Source organism: Phascolarctos cinereus, unplaced genomic scaffold, assembly GCF_003287225.1.
Source record: "Phascolarctos cinereus isolate Bilbo 61053 unplaced genomic scaffold, phaCin_HiC Scaffold_4;HRSCAF=312, whole genome shotgun sequence".
Lineage (NCBI taxonomy): Eukaryota > Metazoa > Chordata > Mammalia > Diprotodontia > Phascolarctidae > Phascolarctos > Phascolarctos cinereus.
Window position 1 is genome coordinate 699,814,475 of NW_027555847.1, and position 23,511 is coordinate 699,837,985.

Genomic DNA, 23,511 nt, shown 5'->3' on the forward strand with positions numbered 1-23,511 from the left:
GTAAGACTGGAGAGGTCGACAGAGATTAGTGTTGGTTTATACAGATATAGGTTTCATCAGCATAGAAATGACAAAGCATGACTTAGGAAGGAGAGAAAAGGGCATAGGACAGAACTCTGAGGGACACCCACAGTCAGCAAGTGCAACATGGATGAAAATCCAGCAAAGGAGACTAAAAAGGAGCAATCAGAGAGGAAGGAGGTAGAACTTACGGATGATGTAAAGATCAAAAAAAAATCGAACGACCATTTTTTACGCATCTATAATAATACAGTAGAATAGGTCATGGGAATTGACTAGACAGAGAAACTGCAAGTAAGGTGATTTGAGAGAACATCAACATGTGTGCTAACATGTTTTACTAGTTGGAGTAAAATCTATGAGCCAAGCACTGAACTCACTGAGGAAGGAAGCAGACAAAAGGACATAGACTGGGTGACAAAGTTGTACAGAGTGGGCCTCAAAGGAAAAGAGATTGCTGAGTGACGGCGGTAGAGGCAACATCTCAAGGGAGTAAGAGAGAAAGGGGAGCCAAGGCCTGAAAGGCAGCCAGAGAAAAAATGTCACCAAGAGAAGGAAGCCAAGTTTCAGTGTCATAAGATTGAAGGAGTACAAGTGGCAAGTAGATCCAGGCCATAGCGAGTGAAGGTGGCAGGGAGCAAGGGAAAAGGCACCTGGGAAGGGTAAAGAGGACTTGTACATTGGCAGTTACGGAGTCTGAATCACTAGGTTAGGTAGGGACAGTGTAAGGGGGAGGAAGTATGCTAAGTGCTGAGGAGTGAATGAGTCCACTCTAGACAGTATCAGTGGCTAGGGAGAAGGCCATTGAGGGAAGCAGCAATTAGACCTACCTAACAATTCTTACAGTTAAATCCTTCTCTCCACTTGCACAGCCACAATCTTAATTCTAAACATGCATCCTCCTTTGTCTAGAGCACAGGTGGGGAATCTGTGGCCTCCTGACTGAGTCCAAGTTTTACAGAACAAATCCTTTTATTAAGGGGATTGTTCTGTGAAGTTTGGATTCAGTCAAAGGGCCCCACTTGAGGACCCAGAGGGCCACATGTGGTCTCGAGGATTACAAAAGCCTCCAAACTGATATCCTTTTTTCAAATCTCTCACTATTCTAGTCTTATCCTTCATATAGCAGCCAAAGTAACTTTTCTTTAAACTATGCCCAAAGGGCTACAAAAATGTGCATAACCTTTGATCCAGCAATAGCATTTCTAGGGCTATATCCTAAAGAGATCATACAAATGGGAAAAGGACCCACATGCACAAAAATATTCATAGCAGCTCTTTTTGTGGTGGCAAAGAATTGGAAATTGAGAGGATGCCCATCAATTGGGGAATGGCTGAACAAGTTGTGGTATATGAATGTAATGGAATACTATTGTGCTATAAGAAATGATGAACAGGCTGACTTTTCAGAAAAACCTGGAAAGACTTATATGGTCTGATGCTGAGCGAAGTCAGCAGAACCAAGAGGACTTTGTACACAATAACAGCCACGTTATTCGATGGCTAAGAATGTTAAACTGAACCCTTCTCAGCATTACGAGGATCTAAGACATCTCCAGAGGCCTCGTGATGGAAAATGCTGTCCACATCCAAAGAAAGAACTATAGAAGTTGAATCGTTATCACTTATTTTTACCTTCTGTTGAGTTTTGTTTCATCTTTCTGATGGTTCCTCCTATTGGTTTTAATGTTTACTTACAACTTCACTAATGTGAAAATGTGTTTAATAGAATGTAAATGTAAAGCCTATATCAGATTGTGCACCGTCTTGGGGAGGGTGGGGGGGAGGAAGGGGGAGAAAAATTTTCAACTCAAAAGAATATGGAAGTGATTGTTGATAAATCAAAATAAATTAATAAAATAAAAAAAATTAAAGAAAGACACTTCAAAAAAAAAAGTAACTTTTCCTTAAATACAGATCTGATCATATAAACCACTCACACATATAAATTCAAAAAATTCAGTTACTCCCACCTCCCCCTTTCTTTCAATAAAAATTCAAACATTACCTTCTACAGGAAACCTACTAAGCACCCTCTCTCCTCCTCACACAGCTAGTAAAACCCTGTGGAGGGATCTGAACTCAGGTCTTCCTGACTCCAGGCCCAGCACTCCACATCATCTCCCCCATTAGAATGTAATAAGTAAGCTCCTTTACAGTACAGATTTTTTTCATTCATTATAGTGCATCATCACCCCTAGTGAAGGTGATTAATAATTGTTTACTGATTGATCAACTGATTTTTAAAATAGCTGACTTGTTGATTTGCTAAGGCCAGCTAACAATCAATTTCTTAAATCTATTTCCCAAACTTCAAAATGGGGATCTTTATTCCTTCATAAAAACTTTAAAGCAAAGACTTTTTTTTAAACACCTGAAAGCTTCCTTTTTATTAACATACTTGCACTAATTTTGTTTGTGCAGAAGTTTTTCAACTTCACATAATCTAAATTATCTATTTTATCTTTTACGACCGAGTCTATTCCTGGCTCGGCTAAGAATGTTTCTCCCCAACTTTAAATACTGAAAGGTCTCTAATCAGGTTCTTTCAGCATTTTAATATTAAAGTCCAGTATCCATTTCTAGCTTTTTGTGGCATGTGATATATTGACCTAAAGAGACTTAATTTCTGCCAAACTGCTTTCCAGTTTTCCAAGAAATTCTTGTCAATAAATAATTTGGGTCTTCAGATTTATGAATGAGTTATGCAGTTCTCCCTTATCTAGTCTGCTCCATTTCTCTCCTTTTTCCTTTTTTAACTAGTAACAGTTTCAATCACTGCTTTATAGTATAATTCAAGGCTAAAAGTGCTACTGCCCCCTTCATTCCTACTGTTTAAAATTACCATTGAAATTTTAGATTTTTCTTACCAATGAATGTTAATATTTTACTTAGCTTTACAAAGTTTATTTCAAGAAGTTTAATCAAAAACAGAAGATATATGGGAGCACAGCTAGGATGGATCAAGTGAGGGATTTTTGTGAGACATTTGGAAGCAGCAGGGAAGCAGCCAGTAACCAAGACAAGACGGACAGTGAGTTTGGGAATGATGGAGACGGCAGCGTGCTGAAGAAGTTGGGAAGGAATAGAATACTTAAGAGATTCAACCACTAGGCTAATAGTCATGGGGGTTGTTACTAAGAGCAAAGTACCCATATACACCAAATATTTATAGCAGTATTTTTTATGACAGCAAGGAACTGAAATAACAAAATGAATGCTTGCCCAAAAATTGAGGAATGGCAAAACAAACCATTACATAAATGTAATGGAAGATCACTGTGCTGTAAAAAATTATGAATATGATAAATACAAAAACATGGAAAAGAGCCACATGAGCTGAAGCATATTGGGCAGATAAAAATATATACGTACACACACACAGAGATCAACAATGTAAAGACAAAGATCCACCAGAAAAAAAAAAATCAAAAGTCAATGTTACAAAATTACAAACAAGCAAGGCTCCCACGAAGAAATATGAGAAAATGCTATCAACCCTTATGGAAGAAGGGAAGGGAATAAGCATTTACATGGCACATACTGTGTGCCAGGGACTATGCTAAGCTACACAGCAAAGATGGGAGGTCCACAAGTGTAGTACACTGCACATCTTCTCAGACTTTTGTGATGTACTGATCAGTTTATAAGATTAGTACGGTGTTTCTCTACATAAAGTTTACCTGTTATTATCATCATCACCATTATTAAATGATGAAGGGACTGTTTCAGCTAATACTGAGAAGACTCCTATGTACTGATGCACAGTGAAATGAACAGAACCAGGAAAACAATTTATATAACAACAATAATACCGTAAAGACAAATAACTTTGAAAAACTTAAAAATTGCAAGCAACTTGAACAGAGAGGTGATGGACTGAGAATGAAGACTGTTGAGAGGCGTATTTTTTTTTAATAGCCAGTGAAGGAATGTGTTGTGCTTTACTATTTGTATTTGTTACGAGGGCTTTGTTTTTTCTTTTTTTTCCTCTCCAATGAGGGGAAATGAAGGAAAGAAAACATTTTTATTTATTGAAAAAACTAAAAAATTAAATCTAAACAAAAAGCAAGTAAAAATGAAATCTGTAAAATGAGAATGATGAAGATTAGCTCCTAATAAGTGAGATGAGAAGAAACCTCCCTTATCTCTCACCTGCCATTTCTTTGTAGAGGTATGTAGAGGTCTAGAAGTATGAAAAACTACAGATGTAGCCAATATTGTCAAGCTTTTTCCTTACATTGGTTAACTTTGTTTAATTTCTCCATGCTCCCCTGGCTCCCATACTTTCATTTCCACCTCCCTTTTATTCTTTGTTATGGGGAAAGGATCTATGGGAAAGGGAGAGAGAATGGAAACACTGGGAAAAGTAGGTGATGTAAAAACAAAAGATATCAATTTTAAACAAATTTTTAACTGAATAAGATTGCCACTAAAATTGGCCCCCAAAAAGAAATAAAGATATTTCTCTTTTTAATCCGTACAGAGGCAGGAGACTATAAGACAGATCATAGTGAACAGAGCTCTAGACTGGAGTCAGGAAGACCTGAGTTCAAATTCAGCCTCAGATACTTACTAGCTGCGTGACCCCTGGGTAGATCTGCCTGTTTCCCCAAGTGTAAAATGAGTAGGAATCAAATTAAATAATATTTGTAAAATGCTTACTGGCACAATGCCTGGCACACAGTAAGTGTTTAATAAATATATGTTCCTTTCCTATAAGTATGGAACACTGCATATAATATCAGATTTGGTTAATGTGTTTAACTCCATAGTTTTCCTCTAGCTTTAAAAATTCTTTATTATTAAAAGGCACAGCTATCTGTGAGGAGAGGAAGAAAGGAATATATTAAGTAATGTGATAAAAAAATACCAATAAACAAAAATGTATAAGAAAAAAGTTTTTAATTTAAACATTTTTTAAAATTAGGTATAGGTGAGATGTGAAAAGCACTTTCACTGACATAAAAGGTAAATGCATTCCCTTTCCCTATCTCCCTTAATCTGAGATTATCTCCAATTGATTCTGTCTCTGTCTTATTTATACAGTTATTTTGCATATTCTTTCCCCTGCTGCTGTTGTGGTTCAGTTGTGTCTGACTCTTCCTAACCACACTGTCCATGATGTTTTCTTGGCAAGGATACCGTAGTGGTTTGCCATTTCTTTCTCCAGCAGATTAAGGCAAACAGAGGTTAAGTAATTTGCCCAGCAGTAAGCATCCGAGGCCACATTTGAACTCAGGTCTTCCTAATTCTTTTGCGTGTTGTCTCCCCTGCTAAGACTGTCTTTTGCCTTTTTTTTTTTTTTGGTGAGGCAATTGGGGTTAAATGACTTGCCGAGGCACAGCTAGTAAGTGTCAAGTTTTTGAGGTCACATTTGAACTCAGGTCCTCCTGACTCCAGGGCCAGTGCCACTTACCTGCCCCTTGCCTTTCTTCAGATCCCATAATTTAGCACAGTGCCTGGCACATAGTAGGCCCTCTAGTACGGAAGCGATGTCTCCAGCATCTCTTTCAAATCTAAATTTAAAATCCTCTCCAGTCTATTTTTCAATAAATTTAAGGAATCACCTCCCTAAAAAAAGTTTACAGAGACGTATTACCGAGATGTTATTTTGGCATTTCTGTCATTAAAATGAAGTTATAAAGTCAAGCATCTTCAGCTACTTCCAGAATAACATACTCTTACTCAAAATTCATAGTATATGAAAAAAGTATACTTTTTCTTTGACATGCTAGTCAACTGCAAAAAATATTATTACAAGATTCTCCTTTGGGCAGCAATGAAAATCCAATGGAGATATCTTAAAGAAAGTTTGTTTTAAATAAAAGAAACTCATTTCCTAGTCAAGGAAACTGAGGCTCAGAAAGAAACAATAACGACCAATGCTATACAGGTAGGATGCATCAGAATCAGAATGTGAATGAAGGTCTTCTGACTCCAAGTCCAGGGCTCTTTCCAGCACATCATGCTGCTGGCTTTACATGCTACGACACTGCCCTGGTTTGAAATTTGGCTAAAGATTAATACTTTGCTCTCGGCATCCAAAAGATTTCTCTGCTGCCAGTACTGGCATAGGAAAGCAATATTCACAGAGAAGAAAGATGACTATGTACTCATCCCATGAATCCATAAAGTGAACACTCTCTACATCTTGTGTATTACAAATACATCTTCCTAACTTGCTGTGGCACATTGGCCCATAAATAGTAGAGGCTTAATAAATGCTTGTGGATTAACTGGCATCTATACCCTTCCACAGCATTACTACTGACATTTTCCTCCTTTATCAACTTTCACCTTACAGAGCTCTACATGATGAATCAATCTTACTGCTTAGTTCTTTGTAGTGGCTAATGTAGATTAGCTAATTAATTATGCTAAATGTCAGGATCTCAACCATTATACACTGATACAAAAATGAGAGTGTAGATAGGATATTTTGCCAGTCTCAAAGCACTACATACCATTTACTGTGCTTATTATGTTAAAATGCTTTTTTCACAAATGTATGTAGAATATATGAGTTGATATGTGAAGACCCAGAAGAGTCAAGGAGAAGGATGGAAAAAAGTATGTTTGACATTTTTTTCTAAAGTATTTTTGCACTGGGAAAAGAAAACCGGTATTTCCTCAGCTCCCTAAGAAACCAGGCAAAGTCCTTCCAGGAACCTCAAACTATATGGTCTACGTAGACAGAGTCTAGGTCATATTCAACCTAATTTTTGTGACTTTTATACTTCTTAAAATCATCAATGGAGTAAAATCAAAATTACAATCCCTCAGCATTATGCTGTATAAAACTGTGTTTGTAGGTGTGTGTGTGCATATATATATGTGTGTATGTGTATATGCATACATATATATACACACACACACACACATACACACTGTATAAAAACCTGATTACTATGCTTTCTTCCCAGGAATTCTGTAATGCGGCAATACTGACAATAAAGTACCTTTAGCTTCTTAGGGCAAAGTTGCCACAAATAACTACAATCAATTAGCAATAAAGTCTTTACTAAATAGCTATGTGCTAAACAATGTGTTAGATACTGTGGGAATACAGAAGAAAAATAAATCAGAAATCCTATCTTTAAAAAGTATAACTTCTAGCTGGCAAAACAAAGATAATATAAACATTTAGCACAATGCAAAACATGACATTACAGTAAGACTCAAGTGTGGCATTTTGCCCGTCTATTCAAACACCACCTAAAAACCCACTCCTATTTCTTCAGTGCCTTAGCTGGAAGGGATCTTAAAGCTGACTGACCTACTCAGGAGGCGCAGAGAAGCCGACAACTGCTGCCCAGTCTACTCCAGTCACACAATTCCAACCAAGGTCTTCTAGTACCTCAGTCTAGTGCTCTTCCCACTCACTACCCTGCTGCTTCATCTCTTCTCTTAGTCCCTCTTTCTGATGTTTTCCCCAGTTAAAGATTTTCTCTCCTTACACTGAAGTGGTAAATGAGGAAGAAGCCCTTGAAAATATCTTTCCTTCCCTACATACACCTTAGAGTTAAGAAGGAACATCAGGCCAGAATAATCCTCAGACGATTCAGCAGTTTCCTTCAATGAACATGCCAACAAATAGCCATGCAATCTTGAATAAGTCACTTAAACACTTCAGGACTTAATTTTCCTAATCTGTAAAATGAGAGGGTTGGACTGAATGAAAATCTCTCACTTCTAAAGTACTCTATGGTTTACAAAATTCTTTTCGGGGCAGCTAAGCAGCGCAGTGCATACAGCACCGGCCTTGGAGTCAGGAGGACCTGAATTCAAATCCAGCCTCGGACACATAACACTAGCTGTGTGACCCTGGGCAAAGCCACTAAGAAGAAAATGAACATGAGTAACTGCTCTCCACGTGTGGAGGGTACGTGGTAGGGAATAAGCAGGACGAGACCAGATTATGGAAGGCCTTCAACGTAAAATAGGCTGTCAACAAAATACAAAATTCTTTTCCCAGAGCACCTCTAATAGACAATGTAAGTATCATCTCCTCTTACAAATGAAGAAACAGCCTCGTAAAGGTTAAGTGATTTGTTCATGATCACACCAAGTAGAGAGTATGAACATATGTCTCTTCACTCCAAGTCTAGCCACCTTAGATCAAGGCTCCTTCCAGCCCTAAAAATATCAACAGCAGAATCCACACCTGTCACTTCTCCCTTCCCAAAACAAAATTGCCATCTAGTGGTAAAGAATGCAACTGCAGGCTTTGGCCTCCACTCAAACTGTAGAAAATAGTCACTGCTCTGATAGTTACTATTCAGTTTCCAAGAGCTCCCAAAGAGTAGGCTTGCCTCCAGGTGCCATGTTATGCGGCACAGTCTAAAGACAGCATAGGAGTCTAGATAAAAGGAAAGCGGGGAAAAGTAGATAGGGAAGCTTTCAAGGAAGATGTGTTCAGGGTTTAGCAGATTTGGATAATCTGGTGAAAGGGAACACCACCAGCAAAGCCACCAAGAAGAAAATGAACATGAGTAACTGTCCTCCATGTGTGAAGGGTACGTGGTAGGGAATAAGTAGGAAGAGACCAGATTATGGAAGGCCTTCAAAGTAAAACAGGCTGTCAACAAACATGAAAAAAATACTTCAAATAACCCATAAAGAAATACAAATTAAAACAAAGTTTTCACCTCACCCCATGCAATTAGCAAATATTGTAAATTTTGGAAGCTAAAGAAAAAAAATGCACTGTTTCCAGAACTGTGAACTGGTGCAACCACTATGCAAAACAATTTGAAATTATATTTTTTTTAAAAAGGTCACTAAATACATTAATAACCTTTGACCCACTGACAGCACTACCATGGGTATATCCCCACCAGGCAGTCCACTACCCAAGAAGGGCAGCGGCAGAAAGGTCATATCTATATTAAAATATTAATATCATCTCTTTTTGTAGTAGAATCAGCATCCATTAATGAGGCAATAAGTGAAAAAACCGTGGTATGTAAACGTAAGGGAATGTATTGCCTTATGATGGGCAATAATCTAACTTTTTTGTATCCAATAGCCTCTCGCCCGCCTCCCATATCCCCTAACACAGAGGAGTACTCTGCACTTGGTAGGTAGAGATTCACTAAGTCACCATGGTCCCTTATCTCTAGATGGTCAGGGGGCTGAGGGCAGTAAAAAGTAGCCCTAAGCACTACCTGTTCCTGGCCAAGAACAGACAGCTCCTGGCAGTGAGCACTTTGAAAAGGAGAGACGTATTCCTCTTGCAAGTGCCCTTGCATTACACGCAGAAGGGTTAGGCTGACAGGACAGCTCCAGAAGCCCTTTCCAATTTGAGCTGCTGTGGCTGTTCTATGTGTGAATGCATGCTGGGCCATTCCAACAGGGAGGAAGGGAGGATGAACGAGGCAGATGAAATTATGAGTCCAAGTTTTTTAATTTTTCTTTGCATCTTTCCCCCACAGAAACAACACTATGACTTTTTCCTACAACATTTCCAAAATGTAAATAGCTTTGAATTCCAAATTGGTAATAATATTTCAAACTAATTAAGTATCTTTCACTGTTTCTTAAAGTTTCACTCCTGCTTTCGTACCACTAAGTCTGAATGTGCACTTTTCTTCACCTGATAAAACCAATCAATAACCTGCCACCTGTTTGAACTAATTTCATTCGTTGAAAAATTGAATGAAGATGCAACAAACATTTATCTAGTGTCTACTGTGTGCCAAACACCGTGCTAAGCCCCAGAAGAGCAAAGCTCAGGTAGTCCTTGCCTTAATAAGAGTTCACGGTCTAACAAGAACAATAAGAACCATTCCACGACATAATGGGTACAAGACTAGTACAAGAGGTACCAAAACAGGGGCATCTAGGCAGCGCAGTGGATACAGCACCAGCCCTGATATCAGGAGGACCTGAGTTCAAATTTGGCCTCAGACCAAACACTTGACACCTACTAGCTATGTGACCCTGGGCAAGTCACTTAACCCCACTTGCCTAAAACAAAAAAAAAAAAAAAAGGAGGTACCAAACAGAACACACAAGGGAAAGGCAATGGAGAGGTCAAAGTATGACCCAACCAGAGGAAGTTCCAAGGAAGAGTCAGCACTTAAGTTAAGCTCAAGTAAGTGACATGGGGAAGGTGTTCCAGACTTAAGTATTCAAGAGAGGAGGTGGAAGAGTGCAAGACACAGAGCAGATCGGTCTAAGCAGAGCCCAAGGACAGTAGGCTGCCACAAGGGTTCGGAAGAATGGTAGTGACGAGGGCCTGGACCATGAGGGGAATGGAAATCAAAGGAAGAAGCAGTACTACATAACTGACTGGATACAAAAAGTTAAGTGAGGAGACAGATTTCAAGTTCCTGAAACAGAGACAGTTTGAACTACAGTGTTAGCAACAAGGATAATTAAGGAGGACTAATTTAGGGGGAAGATAGACCCTGCTTTAGTTGTGCTGATGGGCCAGCTGGAGAGTGACCCCACAGAGGACGATGCAGATGAAAGTCTGGAATCACAAAAGAATGTCAAGACTACAGGGGAAAGAAGGGTGAGGATAAGCCCTTGTCCAACACCCACAAGGCATGACGGATGCAGCCAGGAGGGAGCCCCCCCTTTTTAATTCTTCCTGCAGAAGAGTCCAAAGCGGCAATGAGAGTGAAATGATGACCCTGACTCAGCAGTCACCTGACACAGCCAGTGGCCATTCCCATGGGCTTTAAACACTACTGTGCTCTACTCTGTGAGGTCCAGGCTTCCACAAATGGACAGAGTTCGCTGGCTCTGAAAAATTGTGGGTTTTTGCAACTCTGTCTGCTTAGGCTTAATACCAAGCCTCGATTTCAACCAATGCAAGTTGAAGCCTTCTTTTCAGCTTAAGGAGGTATCCAGAGCACTGAGAGGTTAAATGACCTGTCTAGGATCACACAGCTAGTATGGGTCAGGAGCTAGACTAGAATCCAGGTCTTGGCAGATGGGTATTGAAGTAGACAGAATCCTGGGTGTGGAGTCAGGAAGACCTGAGTTCAACTTTGATCTCAGACACTTACTAGCAGTGTGACCCTAGGCAAGTCACTGTGCCACTGGCTCAGTTTCCTCAAAATGGGGATCCCAGGGTTATCGTGAGGTTCAAATGAGGTAATATCTGTACAGCACTCAGCACAGCGCTTGACATACGGTAGGTGCTTTATAACTGTTTGTTCTCCTCCCCCTTCCCTTCCACCTCTCCTCTATTAATAACAACATCACTGTAGGTGGATCACAGATTGAGAGCTGAAAGGAACCTTAATGGTCACCAAGTCCCTTCAACCCCCTCACTTTACAGATGAGGAAAATGAGAATGAGAGAAGTTAAGTGACTTGGTTCGAAGTCACAGGGCTGTTTAAGCATAATAACTAGCACAACTGGAGCCAGCCCAGGGAGCAGGAAAAGGAAGGTGTAAAAAGATGGGAAGGGAAGGAAAGGGCCAGATGACCACGTTCCTGTAGCAGACCATGAGGTCATTCTGCAGACCCTGCTTCCAAGAAGGCAGGCCTCTCCACTTTACCCATCCTGCTGGCTCAGTCATCACGCATCAGAAACTTGATGAGCTTATCTGCTAAATCTCCATCCAACTCATTTAAAAAAAAAAAAAAGGTTGAGCAGGACCCGGCCAACGACAGAGCCCCGGCTGCTGTGAGCACTCACAGCCATTACCTCCAGTAGAAGCATATCCATACAGATCTAGTTTTCTCTAGCCACTAGCCAAGTATTAGGAAAGCTTAACATGATCGACACGGGATGGGACAAACAGAAATCTCAGAAACATGATCAAACTGGCTAAAGAGAAACCCTGGAACAGCAGTTCCATCCACCTGTAGATTTTAAAGCTGTTCTTGTCCCTCCTAAAATAATCAAGAATAAGGTCTTATGTTTATGATGCAAATACAACTCTCACCCATGCTTAAAATTTCAAGGGCACTAAGTCACCAAGAACAGAATAGGCTTACTAGATCCAAAAGCAATACTCTTTCACTATGTCTGTATAAGAACACATATTCCCTAAGTAAGAAATCCCAAGTTTAAGTTAGCTTTGTAATGCCCCCCCCAAAATTCCAAAAACTTTTTTTTTTAGGCAACTGGGGTTAAGTGACTTGCCCAGGGTCACACAGCTAGTAAGTGTGTCAAGTGTTTGGTCTGAGGCCGGATTTGAACTCAGGTACTCCTGACTTCAGGGCCGATGCTCTATCCACTGCACCACCTAGCTGCCCCTCCAAATAATTAATGCAATAGAAATACAGAATAGGAAATTACTGGGATATAGTAACTATAACTTTATAAGTAATCAATCAGACATAAGTACAACCATCCTCACTGCTGAGCCAGTCAAAAATACTGGACTGAGAATCACAATACTAGAACCTAAGTTCTTGTCGCCATTCTGCCATGAACTAGTGTTGTATTACTTAAAGCATCCAGGTTTGTTGATCTGAAAAACGAGAGGACTAAATAATTTTTATGATCCCTTCTAGGTCTAGTTCAAATCTTACAATAAAATTCAGGTTCGACAGTTTGGTCGACTTTCTGTAGGGAAGGACTGTGGCTCATCTGCTGGCAGGCTTGACTTGGGAGTCAGGAAGACCCAAATGCAAATCCTGTCTCTGACACCCACATGCTGTGTGACTACAGGCAACCCATTGAACCCTCATCTTCAAAACAGATAATAACTGCAGTAATAACTACCTTATGAGGCTGCTGAGAGGACCAAAGGAGATCAACTGTAAAAGACTGCAAAGTGCTATATAAAGGTCAGTTGTTGCATCATATGCATTGAGGGTTACCACCTCAAGATCTATTTATTATTTTTTTTTCTTTTTAGTAAACATTATAAATCCTGTTTTTGCTAAAGATCATGTTCGAGATGCTCAAAAGCAGCAAAGGGAGTTAGTGTGAACGAGATAAGCCTCACCCAGATGTGCTAGTTCAGGACTGTTTTTTAAATCTCTTCTAAATCCTACAGTGAAGGGCCACCCTAGCACAGAATTGGCAGTTAAGTTCTCCAAGGCTTGGTCAGTGGAGCCCCAGTTCTCTGGCAGGTCCCACTAAGCAACCAAACCTGCTTATGAACTGTACATCACATTTTAAGAACAGTTTAAGTTTCAAGAGCTTCACTGCCAGACTGACAACCTGCGGTGATGCATTTTTCACACTCAACTCCTGAAAGCTATCTATTCAGAGAGGAAAGGGGGGGCCTGCAGCAATACAGGAAGTACCTACACAAAGAAAATGAGACTTCCTAAAGAACTGGAATTATAGTCTGTGATGTTTTTTAGAAGTAGTTACACCCCTTTATTCCCTAGCAGTCAAAAGTGCTAGATTAGGAACCTGAGAAGTTGGTTTTAGATCCTAACTTTGCCACCTGCTACCCATGTAACATTAGGCAAGTCCTTCCTGGGCCTCGGGGTTTAATCTTTAAGAGTTTAGCCTAGGTGACCTCTAAGGTTCACTTTTATTTCACAGATCACAGATCTATGCCTGGAAGAAGCCTCAGAAGGCTAGTTAAGCCCCTCATCGTACAGCTAAGGAAACTAGATACCTGTGCTACTAGACGTAGGCAGCAAGTGTCGATGCCAGGCTTTGAATCCTTCTACTCTAAATCTATGTAGGATCCTATGACAGTCTTTGGATGCTTCACCTGCAATATGAAAATGTTCACTAAGGCCTCAGTTTCCTCATTTATAAAGCGAGGGGTAGCAGTACTTTCAAAGACCTATGATTTCATTAACACTTTGTCATAATGGACACTACCAAACACTACGTCACACACTGCATGAGGTCTTTATGGCCTATTTATTTCAAAAGCTCAATGCAAATCATATCGTAACTCCACCTGAATATCACAGGATTACCTGTCATTTCTATTTTCTGTATAAATAATCTAAATGTATTATGACAATTCATCTTTTACATTTTGCTAAAACCTTCTGAGGAATTAACCACTCAAAAAGTTGTCGCAATCCAGGACTCCTTTTTCTCCCTAGATTAATGTTTGGGTGTTGTACACAACACACAACACAGTTCTGGCCAACTTCCACCATGGGTGTTCCTATTATGTTGATTTATGTTTATGCAACTGTTCTAGTGTCTTTATTAAGCTAGAGATTGAAGAGTGTCAACAGGCAATAGAAAGGGCATTCAGTCAGGACTGAATTTGACATTCAAAGTTATTTAAATGTTGGTGAAACCAACCTAGCATCAGGCAAATCTTAAAACTGTCAAAGAAAAAAAACCTGTACTATACAATTGTAGGCACAAGCCTGCCAGGAACAATTTTCATTATTTTATCATTACTCTAATCCAAGCATTGTTCTACTTAAGAGAAAGAATTGTCCCAGATGATAGAATTCCCTTCACACCCTGGGACATCTCTTCAACACACAAGTCATTTAGAAGTTCCAGTTTATAGGATTCTCAACAATTAAGATTGGCCCAGTTTAGGTAACAGTTCAGTTAAGAGTTGCTTCATCAAACAGAACAATAATCATTTAACTTTTAGTACACTGTCAGACAACAATTTTCTGAAAAGCACTCAATCTCTCTATGACCACTTCCTTCAAGAGTGTCTTTCCAGCTGGTCAAAAGTGAAAAGTTAAGTAAATCAGAAAAGACTTCCTTCTTTCAGATCAATGCCCTAATCCCTTCAGGGCATGGGGAAAAACAACGACCTTAACTAGACTGATTCCAACTTTAAGCTTGTAACTACCTTTAATCCATTTGGGAGTTTAGCTTTCTTTCTGAACCTTTTATACACTTTCCTAAAGGAAAGTAGTTTCTTTAACATTTCTAAAAAGAAGATGGTTTTTGTTTGCATCCACAAAACTGAAGGAAGTTTATCTAATATTCAAATGAGAATTGGTCAAGCAAGAACTGGAGTCAGATGTGAATCTGAGCCCTAACTCTGCTACTTCTTAGTTATGTGACCCTAGGCAAGGCATTTAATTTCTCTGGCCACCAGTTTCCCCACCTGTAAGTGAGGAAATTTTATTGGATAACCTCTGCTGTCCATTCTAACTCTGGTTCTACGTAATTCTCTATATATTTAGTAGGAATACCACAATATATATTTTATTCTATATCATACATATATTGTGCTTTTGCCCTACAGTGTAATACAGATTTGCTATGTTTACAAATACGTATTTCATCTAGGAAAAATATATACATGGGAAGGAAAAAAAATCAGACAAGCTATGTGAGTCTGGACAAATCAATTAGCTTCTCCAGCCTTTTATGTTCTTCACGTAAAAAAAGGAAAGGTTGGACTAGTTTCTTTTCTCAGGATACTATTCTATAAAATGATTAGTCTATGGATCTTTTTTTAGAAATACTCAAGTTTAATAATTTAAAAATAAGACCAAAGAAGAAATTTTACCCCTTAAAGGCCTGGTATGTATATCTCCTCTAGCACACTGCATGATGCTCTTAGAAAGTCTAGAAGGACATATGCCTACATCTAACCAAAGGCCCAACACAGCACAGGAAACATTTCAAGTGCATGGACTCAAAGGCATACAGAAATTATCTATGGGGTAAAACTGCCCACAAAATTGTATATCTGCTTCTCTTAAGCAAACCTCCCACCCTCACAGGAAAAGGATCACACCTCCTACTCACTGAAAAACTAGAGACCATGTGCCCAAAGCTTCCAGGATATCATTGCCCTTTCCCTCCTCTAGCAGACCAATAATAGCGGGCATTCATATTGTACTTCACAGTTCGTAAAGTGTTTTACCTCATTTGCTCTTGACAGCCCAAAGAGGTAGGTGTCATTAGTCAGTTCTGCTATGAAAAAGGGGGAGGGGAGAGGGTAAGAGAAACAGGTAAGCTAAAACTTGGAGATTTGTATTCCTAAAAGTCTCCACACTATTCAAAAGTAAGTAATAAAAAAAACCATAGGGCTTATGGGAAAAAATGGGGTAAGAGGCACAAGACTCAAAAATATCATCAATGAAATATTTTTTAAAAGATATGAATCTTAACAGAAGTACATTTTTATACATGTTAAATGGTTAAGAAATACGTAAGTACTACAATGAAAGTGGCAGTGTCCACGGCCTGAGATTGCTGATCCCAAGGGCCCCAGGGATGGGGCCTGGGCTGGGTGCTGCTATCTCCAGTTATGGGGATGAATCTAGGAGATCCAGCTATGGTGAAAGTTAGCTGAGGAGCAGGCCCACAGTTCCTACTGCATCAGAAACTATACCAAATGGATCTCCACCTTGAAAAAGACCTGAAGGTTGCTGATGGAAGTGGGTGTTAGAAGGATTGCAAGCTTGTGAGTTATTATGAAATGGTGCAATTTAATGTGCTCTGGCTGTTTTGCTTTTTTTTTTGCAGACAAAATCCAAATAAATTCAAATTATGCTCAAATTATTCCTTAATATATCAATAATGTTGGAACAAATTTGCATTTTCAAAACAAGCATCACAGCAGAACTGACTTTATTAATCCCATCTTACAGATGAGGAAACAAGCTGAGAAAGGTTATGCCTTGCACAGGGTCATTCACCTAGGGGCTAAGGTAGCATTCGAACTCAGATCTTCCTGACTCCAAGTTTGATGCTGTATCCACTGCATCATCTAGACATATTTTTCTCCTTACAGTTGAGAACAACCACCCACTCTATTTGTACCCTAGATCCCATCCCTTCTCATCTCACTAGCATCCCCTTCCTTCTTTAATCTTCCATCTCTCCCCTTTTACCAGCTCCTTCCTCACTGCCTACAAATGTGCAGGTACATTCGTAACCACAAAACAAATTAAAAAAAAAAACCTTCATTCAAACCCTGTTGTAACTATGACCAAGTCTGACCCTGTGATGAGAAAACGTACCTCATCCCTTCCTTGCAAACGTGGGGGGTAGGTACATACGTGGAACAATATATATATTGTCAAATTTAGTCAATGTTTTGGTTAGTTTTAGCTCAACTGCTTCCTCTCTTCCCCTTTTCTTTTTTACTGTTAAAACGAATGGCTCACTGTGTAGGGGAAAGAGATGTATATATTCAGAAATAATGATATATAAACAAAAGATATCAATAAAAAAATTTTTAACCTTCACTTGACCCTGCCCACCCCCTTTTAAGGTCTCTTTCCCTCTTCCTCTTTCTTTACAAAGCCAAGTTCCTAGAAAAAGCTCCCTACTTCTTGGCTCTACTTCTCTGCTTTCTTTCTTCAATCTGACTTTGGACCAGAACTCTTCACTTAACTGAAACAGTTCTCTCCACAGTTACCAACCATCTCTTAACTGCCATTTCCTTTTCTTTTTACAAGGGGATTTATCAAGAATAGGATCCCAGTGGAGGGAAGGAAAGATTCAGAAATGTGAGCTAATGAATGCCATGTAAAAACAAAACATCAATAAAAAATAAGATAATTTAAAAATAAAGTTAGACTGGTAAATTGACAGTGACAAAAATGAATTTTAATTGTCACAAAACAATTTTAAGAATGTGGTTTAAATTTAGCAGATCCCTCCTGAGAGGCTATTGAAATACCATCTGCCATCTAGCCAAAACGGAGAATAATAGTTCTAGACAAAGGTGTATGCAGTTGGAAATTTCAATCAAGGTATAAAGTTATCACTACAATAAGAAAATGATTCTTCCACAACGGTAGCTCAGTCTATCATCCCTTGATAGGAAAAGGAAGGGAACAAGTATCTCCTCCTAAGTGCCTACTGTGTGCCAAACACTGCACTAAGAGCTTTACAAATCTCTCTCATGATCCTCACAACAACCTTGGAAGGCTGCTATTATTTCCCCCTATTTTTACAGATGAGGAAACAGAGACAGACAAGAGTTAAAGTGACTTGCCCAGGGTCACACAGCAATTAATTAGCTGAGGCAGGTTTTGAACCCAGGTCTTCCTCACTCCTAGGCCAGTACTCTATCCACTGCACAATCAGATTAAAAAAATGGCTTATCAAAAATCTTTTTTGGGGCAGCTAGGTAGCTCAGTGGATAGGGTAACGGCGCTGGATTCAGGAGGACCTGAGCTCAAATTCAGTCTCAGACACATAATACTTACTAGCTGTATGACCCGAGGCAAGTCACTTAACCCCACTGCCTATCCCTCCCCCCCCCCAAAAAATAATCTTTTTTGATGGATCTACGATTTCACTGGTGTATGTAGTAAAATTCTAGTAAGCAAGCTCCCTCCACCAATGAAGTCTGGCTGGCAACTATGAAGCAATTTATCAGCTTGGAGAATGAACTATGTTGTTCAGTCATCATGTTCGACTCTTCGTGACCCCATTTGGGATTTTCTTGGCAAAGATACTGGAGCGGTTTGCCATTCCCTTCGCCAGCTCATTTGACAGATGAGGAAGTGAGGCAAACAGGGGGGAAGTGACTTGCCCAGGAGTCTCACAGCTCCTGGGAGCTCAAGTCTTCCTGACTCCAGGTCCAGTGCTCTGTCCACTGTGCCACCCAGCTGCCCTAAGACTTGATGCCCAGTACCCTTGCACAACTAGTAAGATGTCTGTATTAAAAAGCTGGGGCTTTGTTTCAGGGAGGATCTTATGGTCATTAAAAGAACTCTGCAATTTCCCATTCAATTTCTTGTCCATATCCTTCCACAATCTTTCCACAATTTGTCCACTCAATGTGCTGATCGCTGTCCTCACTTTCTCTTGATATATCAAGGAAATAACCAGTGTGCCATGTGGAGCATCCATTTTTATCTTTCCTCACCATATGATCAGCCATGTCCTTGATCAAAATTTTTTTTTCTGGAAAACATCCTTTATTCTAGTTCTTCTCGGTAGTTCCATATTTGTTCTGTATTGCAGCCTGCTCACACCTACCAAGCTCCTTTCCACTGAACCCTACTCACAGCCAAATATCACTAGTAGAATTTTGGTATCATGAAGATGGGGCTTTGTTTCAGGAAGTATATCATGGTCATTAAAAGAACCTTGCAGTTTCCCAAAGGTAACCTAATCTGCTCTCCTCCTCTTTAATTCTGGGCCCAGCCACCTTGACCATTCGCACTATCCGTCCTTGGCGCTGAGCCCTCTTCTCTAGTCTGTATTATCTCTCTCTATTATCTGGTGATCTCATCACCACGGTCTCTACACTGAATTATCATCTCTCTGCAGGTGATTCCTTGTTTATTCCTCTAGCTTCAATCCTAAGTCTAAGACATTTGAACTCTTTCCTATCCAAATCTTTCTAAAATCCTCACGACTATCAAGGGACCCATCATCTTGCCAGTCACTGAGATCTGTCCCCCTTCACTTCTCCCTCTCTCCACACAGGCAATACTGCTGCCAAACCTCGCACTGTATGCCCTCACAACATCCGTCCTATTCTCCCCTGCTCTCCATTCCCAGGGCCACAACTGCTAGAGTTCAGATCCTCAGCACCTAGGACCCACTACTTGAAATAGTCTTCTAATTGGTCTCCCCAATTCCACTCGGCTAGGAGACTGATTTTCCTAAAGCCCAGATCTGACAATGTCATCATTCCTCTTCTCAATGAACTCCATTGACTCCCTATGACCTCCAGGACCAAATTTAAATCCCCTATTTGTCTTGGCAGTACAGTGCACAGAGTGTTGGACCTGAAGTCAGAAAAACCTAAGTTCAAATCTGGCCTCACGACTCTGATTAGCTGTGTGCCTTAGGTAAGTCACGAAACCTAACTGCCTCAGTCTCTTCATCTTCAAAATGAGGATAAAAAGAACACTTACCTTCCAGGGTTTTTGTGAGGATCAAAGGATACAATATTTGCAAAGCATTTAAGACAGTACCTGACAGAGCAGATGCCTAATAAACGCTTATTCCCTCCATCCATCCAGCTAAAGCTCTTTATTGCCCTCTGTGAATGTCCACCAACCTACCTGCTGTTCCTCCCACACATCACTCCATCACGAGTCTCTGCTTTTTCACTGGCTGTCCCCTTACCTATAGCATTCTTCCTCCTCACTCCTGACCTCCGACATCTCTGGCTTCCTTCGGTTCAAAGGCCACCTTCTGTAGGGAGCCTTATGTGAGCTTTCCCTCTTCATTCAATCCACTTGAGCCTTCCCCTTTAAGACACATATGCTGTCTTATTTGTACCTACCTATTTACATGTTATCTCCTCTGTTAATAAAAATGATAATAGTTAACATTCATATAGCATTTACTATGTGCCAGGCACTATGCTAAGCAACTTACAATTATTTCCTCTTCTCCTCACAACAACTCTGGGAGGCAGGTGCCATTATGATCCCCATTTTACAGAAGAGGAAACTGAGGAAAAGTGACTTGCCTGGGGTTACACAAGCAGTAAGTACATAAGGATAGATTTGAACTCAGGTTTCCCTGCCTCCAGGCCTGATGCTCCATTCACTGTGCACCTCCCCCCCTACCTTTGGTAGGTAACCTCCCTCTCGGAGGGACTGTCTTTGTGTTTTTGATGTTCTTCCTATCCCCATTACTTACATGGCATGGCATCTGTCAGAAGATAAGAACAAATCAATGCTTATGGATTAAGTACCATCATCCATAATATGGACAAAAGGATAAGGACAGCCTAATTTCTATTATAGCTGAATGGTCTTTTTCTACCTGGTGAAACTGTTAAGAAACTTAGTACATAAATGTTTTAGTTCTTTTCCCAATTGTGCATGAAGCAGTTTTTAGTTGCATAGAATGAAAATTCATTTGAATGTTAAATGATGGAAATTACAGCTACCACATCCTATTCCTTTAGGAGAAGCATCAACATTTCCTTTGCTAATTTGCGGTCCATTTGTACCCTTCATTATCTAAGTACCAGTTAATTTTTGACTAATCTTTACATCTGAATACCACACAAGCAGGAAAATCACAACCATGGGTATGGCACCCTAACACTGTTTGTAGCAAATAAGGTAGCATGCTTTAACAAGGTGGGAGTAAAAGACATAAACAGAGGCAGCTTTCAACCATTTTAAAATTTGTCTAATTTAAATACATAAATTTCACCAATATTTAAAAGAAAAGAAAAAATAATTTTCTAATGTGCTAGGACACTTCTTAGTATTTATTTTTGAAGTTGCAAGTTCCAAAGAAAAGGAAGTATTAAAAGTACTGAAGACAAAAATCCACTCAAAGAAAAGATGCTGTATGCAAAGGGATCCCTAAGCCAAACTACTTGGTATACAGAAGATTACTGTGCCCTTCATGAAAAATCCATCAACCCCAGGGGTGAGCTGTTTTAACCAATTCGCTGTCTCAGGCATGCCATGAATTACAAAAAGACTCCCCCCAAAAAGCTTCAAATGAAGCCCAAAACAAAACAAAAAACTACTTGCTGGTGGGTTATAACTACTAAAAATATACCTTGAAATGGGAAAGCAGAAGTAAAAACATTTTAAAAGGACCTTAAAATTTCAGTGTTCCCAGAGACTTACATAGCACACTGGACATCCTCAAGCCAGTTACTCTGCCAAATTGAAGAATAAAGCCTATGCCCTTCGACACAGAGAGCCCACAGCCAGGCATATACCGAAGAGGTCAAACAGAAAAGAAGTTCCTATTGTCACCGATATATTCACCTTTTGTGGTGGCAAAAAACTGCAAAGTGGGTGTGTAACATACAAATGCAATAAAGTATTAATGTACCATAAGATACATCACAAATTAAAATCGGAAAACTAAGAGCAGGAGAAGGGAATAAGCATTTAAGGGTCTCTACTAAGTACTGGGCATTGTGCTAAGTGCTTTACAATTATTATCTCATTTGATCTTCACAATAACCCTTGGAGGGAGGTGCTATTATTATCCCCTTTTTACAGATGAGGAGACCTTGGCAAACAGAAGCTAAGTGATTTGATAGGGTCCATAGCAAGTGTATGAGGCTGGATTTGAACTCACATCTTGCTTGACTCCAAGCACTCTAATACTGCACCACCGAAGAGCCTTAGTGCCTTCCCTTTTCTTTCAATAAACTCTACTAGCTCCCTCAGGCCTCCAGATCAAATATAAAATTCTGTTTGGCTTTTAAAGCCCTCTACAAGTGGGCCCACTACTACCTTTCCATTTTTCTTATGCCTGATTCCGATCCACATATCTGAGATCCAGTGGCACCAGCCTCCTGGCTGCTCTCTCACAAGACACCCCTATCGCTCCCCGCTTCCCGTTCCCCCACCTCTCCAGACGATGAGCATTTTCCCTGGCTGTCTCCCATGCCCGGAACGCTCTTCCTCGTGTCCACCTACTGGCTTCCCATCTCAACTAAAGTCTCAACTTCTGCAAGAAGCCCTTCCCAGACCTCCTTAATCACCATGCCTTACCTCTGATAGTATCTCCAATTCAACCTGTATACATCTTGTTTGTACACAGTTATTTCTATGTAGTCTCCATCTGACTGAGTGCCTTAAGGGCAGGGACTGTCTTCTGCCTTCCTTGTACCCCAGTGCCTGGCATATAGTAGGTGCCGAACAGTTATTAACTGACTGATTCCCTTGGAGGTGGGAGACTAAGGGTACAGAATGTTGAATACCCTCTAAGTAGTCACTGTGACCTTTGCCTCTTAGTAACACGGAAAGGGGATGATGGAAGAAGAGAAGGCAAAGACTAAATGTAGGAAATGACTTACGTAAATACAAATGGCATCAAATTTTTAATTTAAAAAAATCTATGGAACCAGATAACAGGCAAAAGCACTTAATTCTGAACATGCCAGTAAGTACTCAAATAATCGTTTTGATTGCACTTTTGAAACTACCCCCTAAGGGATTCTGCAAACTACTCAAAATCCACACTAAAGAGAAGCCACCTTTTATGCGCACAACTGTAGTCAGCAGAACAGGGGTCTCAGACAACAAATAAAAGGGACATTTAAGAGTCTACTGTGTGCATAACATATTGTGCTGTGAAGGAACAAACAGGACAGTAGAAATTAAAGCCATTCCAATGGAAAAACAAAAAACCCTTTCTCAAAAATGAAGTTTTCACTTTCATGGACAATAGCCTATAATGAACTAATTATCATACTTTGCCTTTTTACTTACTGTGGACAAAGGTCAAACTTAGGTGATCTTTTTAACTAGAGGGATGTCCTCCCCACTTTCATCTCCAACTTAGATGAAACAGAAATAGCAAAACAGCTCTAGGAAATTTGGTTTCCAGCTTTAGAAAAGGACTCAGCTAATGTTGAAAGTGAAGGCGATTCTAAAAGCATTAATAAGAGGCCCGCAGCAAGGATAAAAATTCACATGACACACACTCCGGGACAACATGTTCCAAAAGACATCTTATGTAGTGCTTGAAAGGATGGGGACCAGAAGGGTTCTGAAGTAAGGAGAAATTAAAAACCAGCTTTCGATAATGATGGGCCACTTTAAGGATCTTATGATAAGAGCCGCAGTGGGGGAAACAGTATTAAACTCTCTTACGATACAACCCTCCCCATAGCGGGAAGGAATCCAATGCACTACGCTTGTCTAACAGATCTGCTGTGGCCTTCCCACTTTACTTGGAGGCAGTCGGTCAGGCGACCTAACA

At 40.0% G+C, this 23,511-nt stretch overlaps 1 protein-coding gene across 6 annotated transcripts in view; it reads right to left on the reverse strand.

Moving 5' to 3' along the window:
* ATXN2 (ataxin 2) overlaps positions 1 to 23,511 on the reverse strand; it is a 110,682-nt gene that overhangs the window by 86,165 nt on the left and 1,006 nt on the right. The gene's annotated exons all lie outside the window — the stretch shown is intronic.